This window comes from Cricetulus griseus, chromosome 5, assembly GCF_003668045.3.
Source record: "Cricetulus griseus strain 17A/GY chromosome 5, alternate assembly CriGri-PICRH-1.0, whole genome shotgun sequence".
NCBI lineage: Eukaryota > Metazoa > Chordata > Mammalia > Rodentia > Cricetidae > Cricetulus > Cricetulus griseus.
Genome location: NC_048598.1, coordinates 178,161,263 through 178,169,881, shown reverse-complemented (window position 1 = coordinate 178,169,881; position 8,619 = coordinate 178,161,263). Strand labels below are relative to the sequence as shown.

Here is an 8,619-nt window from a genome sequence, read left to right as displayed (position 1 = left end):
GTCTAATTTTATAATTATAACTGTGAATAAAGTGAGGTGAATTGAGTTTACCCCATAATACATTGTACTTCCACAATGACCACCCCATTGACATGTGTATTTCCTTAATGAAACAATGCAGGAAGTAAAACTGTGATACTGCAAGGTGACAAAAATGTGTCTGGATTCTGAGAGACTGGAGGTTTTAAGGAGTAGCTTTGAATACAACACGGTATGAATTTTACCATTCAAATCTAGAGAAATAAGGTCTGACCAAACCAAAACTCCTCTCCTAGGCTCAAGTCTTAAGTGATCTGATTGTGTGCTTTTATCTCAGACTGGGTCCTCCAGCAGAAGTTCTGGTCTCATGGACATAAGAGATATTTATATCACAGTACACTGTCACATAAGTTTAAATCTTGCAAGTTCATCAAAAGTATTATTGAATTACTTTTTCATGAGACTCATTTATCAACCCCATATCTCTCTATCGCTCTCTCTCTCTCTCTCTCTCTCTCTCTCTCTCTCTCTCAAATTATATATATAATTTGAGAGTAAGTTGAAATTATACATAATTACTTGGTCTCAAATTTATACGTTCCCAGTCCCAGTCCACTGACCTACAGAGTCAAGCCTTTATAGAACATTGACCTACACTGATACAGCATTTTCTCTCATAGCCCACTGGATATATATAGGTCTACCTTGTTCTATAGATCATTTGATTTTGGATAAATGGTTGAATACCATTCTGCACAGAGACACCTGTGTATTTTGAGGTATCAAGGGTTTGATATAGTAAGAGGTCTCTTTGACTGAGAACATTAATTTTGCATGTTCTGGTAGCAGGAATTCTTTTCTCTTAAAATTTGTATGTCATTTTCTTGAAATAGATGAAAATCATGTGTTGAGTAAGTTGTGGAAGACATGAATCCTTTTTCTAATTTTATGTTATTGTTTACTCAGACCTATGTTGACTTTACTATGAAGTTTGCTGCTTTAGGGTCTGAGTTCAGGCGGCCTTTGCTCAGTTGATTTAGAGGGTCTTGTTATCCTGGTGTACACCATCTACTGTGGCTATTACACCCTTTCAGTTGAAACTTCTGTGTGGTTCTCTGAGGGCTGAGGGGTGGGATTTTATGAATCATTATCGATTATAGCTTTGAGCTTCAAGGCCTATCTTTCTGCATAATGTCTAGATTAGGGTTCAGCATTTGTTATTTTTTGTCATTTTTTATTTAAATTAGAAACAATCGTTTTTTACTTGTCAATCTCAGTTCCCTCTCCCTCCCCTCCTCCCCTGCCCCCCAACCAATCTCCTATCCCAAACCCTTTCTGCTCCCCAGGGAGGGTGAGGCCTTCCATCTTGGACTTTCAAAGTCTGACATCTCATTTGGAGCAGGGCCTAGATTCTCCCACATATGTTTAGGCTGAGAGAGTATCCCTCTTTGTGGAGAGGGCCCCAAAAGTTCATTTGCACACCATGGGTAAATACTGATCCAAAACCATTGACCCCATAGATTGTCCAGACTTCCAAACTGACTTCTTCCTTCAAGGGATCTGGAACAGTCATGTGCTGTTTTCCCAGCTGTATGTCTGGGGTCCATGAGAAACGTCTCATTCAGGTCAGCTGTGGGTTTCTGCAGCCTGGTCTTGTCGATTTTCCTCATCTCACCTCCCTCTCTGCAACTGGATTTCAGTGTTCAGCTCAGTGTTTAGCAGTGGGTGTCTGAGTCTGCTTCCATCATCTACTGGATGAAGGCTCTAGGATGGCATATAATGTAGTCATCAATCTCATTATTGGAGAAGGGCATTTAAAGTACCCTCTCTACCATTGCTTGGATTGTTAGTTGGGGTCAACCTTGTAGATCTCTGTACATTTCCCTAGTGCCAATATTCTCTTTAAACCTATAATGGCACCCTCTATTGTGGTATCTCTTTTCTTGCTCTCCTCTATTCTTCCCCTGACTATATCTTCCTGTTCCCTCATGTCCTCCTCTCCCCTCCTCTTCTCTCCTTTTTCTTCTAACTCCCTCTCCCCTACTCCCTTGCTCCCCATTAACTTAGCAAATCTTATCCCTTTTCCCTTCTCCAGGAGACCATGCATACCTCCCTTAGTGCCCTTCTTGTTTCCTAGCTTCTCTGGTGTTGTGGATTGTAGGCTGCTACTTCTTTGCTCTAGATATAAAATCCATATATGAGTGAGTACATAAGATATTTGTCTTTTTGAACTGGGTTACCTCACTCAGGATGGTTTCTTCTAGTTGCCGTTTCAGTATTTGTTACCACATAATTTTATGGTGTGCTAATGCATTGGTCTCTGATCCTTGTTCCTTCTCTTTGGGTTGTTTTCCTTTACTTTTTTATTTGCTTGTCCAATTTCAGTGTGATGGTTTTGTTTTAGCTTTGTTTATATGTTTTACTTTGCTATTTTTTCTTTTAGAAACCTCTCTTTTTCTAATGGGAAGCAAAAAGAGAATGGATCTTGATGGGATTGGAAGGAAGGCACCAGGAACTGTGGACTCTGTGTGTGAGAACTCAAACAAGCCATTTGTCATTACCACCAGGGGGCGCTGTGGATCCATCAATCTCTAAGAAGTAAAGGGCAGCAGAAGCAGGTAATGACATTGTGCATTGAGGAGATTTCAACAGACTCTGTGGATTTCATTGCCGGTTGTATTACATTCAGAGACCATGGTGTAGCTGACATCTGAGGTCTCCATGCTGTGACACTGGAGATGTTCTTTGTTAAATAAAATCCATAGTGAGGTCACAAAGATCCAGAATGGCGTCATAAAGCTGCTTGATAGGATGATAATTCATGAAAGAATTATCAGTAAAGGTTAAGGGTATTTGAGCTCCAGAACACTGGGAAACATTTTGGGAAAGGTGTCCCAGGAGTTCCCAGCTGACATCAGAGGTGAGCACATTCCTGCTGGTCACTAGTGAAATGGACAGCAGCCTCCACAGCTCTGTTCCAGGGTCTCATGGGGCCAGGATCACAAATATGGTTAACAATAGGAGGTTCAGATGACCCTTGGACTTCCACTTTAATGAACAAGGCTGTGGTGACAGGATTCTCACTCGAATGGAAGAGCTCTGTCCACACAGGTGCTGGGATGAAGAATGGAGTAAGGGGAAAAATCTAGAAATCCATGTGTGATGTATTCAAGGAAACCTCCTTTATCATCCATTGCACCGGATGTACACAGATTGTAATCCTTTTATTCTTTTAATTGAGGAGAATAAGCTAATAGCATCTATTTTCATTCTCATAGTTGGCATTATTTTGTGAATATAAGAGGAGCTGTGTCAATACTTCTTAAGAAGGCATGCACTCTTGTCCATTGTAACCTATGATAGCCGACAACATCCCATGTCCTGGATCATGAAATGCAACTTTATAATCATTACTCATCTCAACAGAGATTCTGAAATGTCAATATAAATCCATCCAGCACCCTGAATTGTAGGAATGCGTTTTCCTCTATAATGAGAAGAGGTGAACTGACAGACCATAAGATAGCATATCAGTCCTGACCAGGGATAGATGAGGAGACATGCACCACACGGTTCCTAGATCTTTCTATACTTCAACATTAGGTGCATCTGATTCCTGACCTGATGTTAGAGGTAAATATGCATGAATACCCTGAGTTTATGTAGAATGTATATTTGTTTTAATATTGTAGCTATTCTTCAGATATTTAAAGTTATATGCACACATATTCCTACATTGTGCAATGGATTGTCTGATTTGGGGAGCATATTCCAATTCCATCATTCTCCCATGCAAATGATCAGTTTCTGAAAAGCTTAACTAACACTTGTTCCATCCAACAATAAGGTACAATGATGATAGTATAGGAACAACATAAAATAAGTCATTGAAACAACAGGCATTTCTGCCTGCATCTGAGCTCTGTGAGCACTGCAGTTGCAGGAATGTGTTATAGTGCTCAAGAGTGACTGACTGTGAAGCTTCAGTCAAGCTTAAGCCTTGACAAACCACCCTGAGGTGGAGCTGATACTATCAGGAGGTGCAATGGAGCCAGGAATCCTCAGTAGAGAGTTGAGGTTGGTGTGGAAGGGACTCTGTATCCCCTGTGGTTTCCTTTCCTGAGTCTACCGGTCGACCGTCAGCTGTTGTTGTTGAAAAGTGATGTTTCCCAGGCTCAAATACAATAAAGATTCTTTATTGAACTTTCTATGGGTTTATATTTTCTTGTTTATTTTATTCAGTTTACATGTACATTTTACAATTTTATTTGAAAAATTTTTGCCAATGCATTCTGATCACTGATTCCTCTCCCCCTACTCCTCCTGACACATTTCATGTATCCTCTTATACCCAACTCTACACCCTGTCTTTCTTTCTCCTAAGGAAACAAAAACAAATGGACAAAAATATTTTAAGGAAGGAATTAACACCAAACCGAAATAAAACAATACGTCCACTCACACACAAACACACACAAAACCCCAAACCACAACTCATTAGCCCTGATATATACACAAGAAACCATGTTGGGGAATGTGCACAAGTGCCTTTTGGTATTTTGTCTGGGTCTGGGACAGGCTTGCTCTCTTTGTTCCTTTCAGGTCACAGTGAGCAGCACGGGTGTGGATCCTCAGAGCAGGAAATGGGGGTTCATTTGTTTCTTATGTAAGTTACTTCTCCCCAAATAAATTCAACCTATATATAACCTAGTCCTGTGTATCTTATTCTGTGCAAATAGAGTTTTCTGTTCTTCAGAGCCTGTGAAGTAGCTAAATGGGTAAAGATTCCATTGGTAAACATAGCAACATCAGTTTGATTGTTTGAACCCACATGGTAGGACACAATTTCTGAATTCCATAAGTTGTCCTCTGAGGATCACACATACACCATGGTTTGTGTCTCTCCTGTTCACACCACAAAACACATTCAGAAGACATTATACTAATTTTTAAAAACTATTGCATAGATGGAGAGTTAACTCCTGAGGAACCACACCCTGCTGAGAATCTATTGGCATTGATGACTAATGATGAAAGGGCATAAAAATTGTTGTGTAGAAGGAGACTTTCTCCATTTTGGCCCTACTGGATCAGTTTTCTCTCCATTTGCTAGTTCCAGCAGCCACTTAATGAAATAACCACACTGAGACTTACTATTTAGCCAATGATTTAGGCTTCTCCCTGGGTAGCATTCTCTTAATCATCAACCCATTCCCAATGGTCTGTGTATCTGCACGTTTCCTTGGATTACCACTGATGCCCTGGTCTCTTGACACCCTGGCTGCAACATGGCGTCTATGTTTTCTCTTCCTTCTCCCTGCCCATTTGTTTGGAATTCCTGCCTAGCTAAATTTTACCTATCCATTGACCAAAACAGCTTTATACATCAACTGAAGAGAGAAACATATACTCACAGAATACAGAAGGACATCCACCATCATTATTGTTTAAGACCAACTGACCTGTCACACTTCAACATGCTTCATAGACTTCCATAGAACATAGAGAAACAGTGGTGGCTTGAAGCTTCACTGACTGAGGGAGTGCCTCAGTTTCTCAGGGACTTAAAGGCACACAGTGCCCCAGCAGCCAAGGACTCTAACCTGAAAACCTATGAGGTGTGACATTCAAAGCAACTCGACCAGGACAAGTCCATGATTCCCTGCAAAAGATGATGTTCTAGATCAAGATGCTTAATTTCCTAGGCACAGTGACGTAACATACTGTAATTCTTTGTAGCGACTCTGTAGCACCAGCGGTTAGTGCTGGGGTTGGATCCATCTGATCTCAGGGAAGACCTTTGCATTGTGAGGAACATTCATAACAATAGAGGAACAACTTAAACTCAATCTCAGACACATGTTCAGTATCTCCAGATGAACAAGAACCTTTTCCCCTGCAGCTGAATTGTCTGAGCACTGATGATGCAGGCATATGTCACTGCTCAAGAGAGACAGTTAATCTTCAGTATAGTGGTCACAGGCCATGAAGAACCACATCCAGAGATCCATAGGTTGGGATTGCTCTGATGGCTTCTGTGTGGCTGCCTCTGGACAGACAAAGAGTCTGCTTTCAGAAGAAAAAGGGATGGGTATTGAGTAGAGGCATTCTTAAATCACAGCTATGGAAGAAGGAAATGTGTGGTTATGGAGAAGCCGGTGATTAGTCTGTGGGATGATAATGTGATTTTATATTTGGCTGGTAAACATTCCCATCTCTATTTTGGGAGTTACAAATCTTATCTTGCTTCTTAGAAGAGCAGACCTATGACTATGACTGTTCTATAACAGCTAAACTCCATGGAACTTGATCGGTTTCAGGAATAGTATATGTTTGGAGTGGAACAAACCGCAAGCATTCACTTGGGTTGATAGACTGGTGTTGGGAAATAAAAGGTTCATTCTTCTTTAAATGGTTAAAATGAGAGTTTGTGATCTGGGCATGAGGAAAGGACCTACACTGGCAAGAGAGGCTCCCCAGAAATGAGGAGTTAAGCAGGGATGCGAGTTGAAGATTTCTGCTGACAAATCTTCACCTAGAGTGAAGGGTGATGTTTAACTTCCGGTCCTCCTGCCCCCACTTCTTCAGAGCTAGGATTGCTCCATTTTATGGGGAGCTACTGACTTAAAGCAGGACTTCCTACATGTCAGTCAGCATTCTACCACCTGAACCACTTCCAAGACCCTATTTTTTTTTCAAATTTCATTACAGATGTCTATTTATTTGTATTTGTTTATGCCAATACACACACATGTAATGATACATATTTGGAAATCATAGGACAACATTTCTCTCATTCTATCACGTGGCTCCTGGGAACACAAATCATGGAATCCAGCCTGGCAGCCAGTGTCTTCCTAGGTGTGCATAGACATAGAGAGAAAGTGGGTGAGCTTGCCATAGACTTCAAAGTCACCAGCAGTAGAGCTGTAACTTGAACTCTTGTCCTCCTTTCTCCATCTGCTGTGGTTACAGGTATATGATACTGTTCCTGGCCTCTAATTGGTTTAAAGTGAAGACACCGGGTGTGATAAAGCCCAGTGGTAGCGTGCTTGCTTAGCATGAACAAGCAAACAGTTTTAGTTTCCAGGACTACAGAAAGAAGGGAGGGGGTCATATTTAGTTGTTGGTTTTCTATTACTTCTGTGACCACTACTTACATGGAATATAATAAAGATATCTGTTTTCTTTGTTAAAAGAAAAATAAACAAACAACTTCAGTGTAAACCAAGGCACACCTACATGCAGGGGAGCTCAGGACCAGCAGGGGGCAGAATGGGGCCAATAATCAATAGTATAGAAATGAAATGGAAAGAAGGGGAGTGGGGGTTCGCCTTAATCTCTATGGACTCCCTTTTTATAGTCTATTAGCTGAACAACACCTGCTACAGTTGGCATGTGAAGTCCCCATGTCCAAACACAGAAAAAATTATTTGTTAAATATTGAACAGATTTTTATTTTTTACATTTATTTCATTAAGATTTGTTTATTGATTTTTGATTTATTTGGAAAACATTTTTCATACTATATGATATGTTCTGACCATGTTTTGTAACTATTCCCTAGCCCTACCCTCTGCCACACCTCCCTGCCACTCAATTTACAACATTTCTTTCTATCTGTAGAATGCAAAAACAGAAAAAGCAAGATTTTAAAAAGCAAACAAACAAGAAACACACACCAGCAACATGTTCAAATAGCAAATATCAATAGCTTATATATAAATGAAAGTGGAAAATTCTCCTAATTTAGGAGTTTTTGAAATTTCCATTCACAATTATCCTTGTCACTATTACCACCTGTGAATCAATGTTGTAAATGAAATGAACTAGTTTATCATGTTGGTATTCTATTTTTAAGATGAGAGATTAGGCTTATGTTATATCCACAGGGTCTACACAGGTCTCAGGAATGGCTACTTCTTGAGGCAGGATGAGGATTTGAGCCTCAGCATCCTGTTGCCTCACACATGTGCCCTCTACCTCCTTTTCTCCAGCTCAACTAGGTCCTTATCTAAGAACTATCCTGCTCATGAATATGCAAATCATGTGAGTCTATGTGGTAAATACAGGGATGTCCACACTACCAACAGCATATGATCAGTGTGCTCTCCACAGTCGCTGAACACACAGGCCCTCACCATGGGATGGAGCTGGATCATCCTCTTCCTGGTGACAGCAACAACAGGTAAGAGCTCCAAGTTCCAAACCTGAGGAGGGTTCATGCACTCAGGTGACAGTGACATCCACTCTGACTTTCTCTCCACAGGTGTGCACTCCCAGGTCCACCTGCAGCAGTCTGGGGCTGAGCTGGTGAAGCCTGGAGCATCAGTGAAGCTGTTCTGCAAGGCTTCATGTTTCACTTTCACCAGCTACTATATGAGCTGGGTGAAACAGAAGCCTAGATAGGGCCTAGAGTGGATTGTATATATTTATCCTGTAAATGGTGGTACTGGCTATAATCAGAAGTTCCAGGGCAAGGCCACACTGACTGCACACACATCCTCCAGCACAGCCTACATGGAGCTCAGCTGCCTGACATCTGAGGAATCTGTTGTCTATTACTGTGCGAGAGACACAGTGTTGCAACCACATCCTGAGTGTGTCCAAACCCTGGAGGAGCAGGAAGCTGCCCTGTGA

At 41.1% G+C, this 8,619-nt stretch overlaps 1 pseudogene; it reads left to right on the top strand.

Annotated features, from left to right (window-relative positions):
* Positions 1-8,121: 8,121 nt before the first annotated feature.
* LOC118238983 lies at positions 8,122-8,619 on the top strand (annotated as a pseudogene).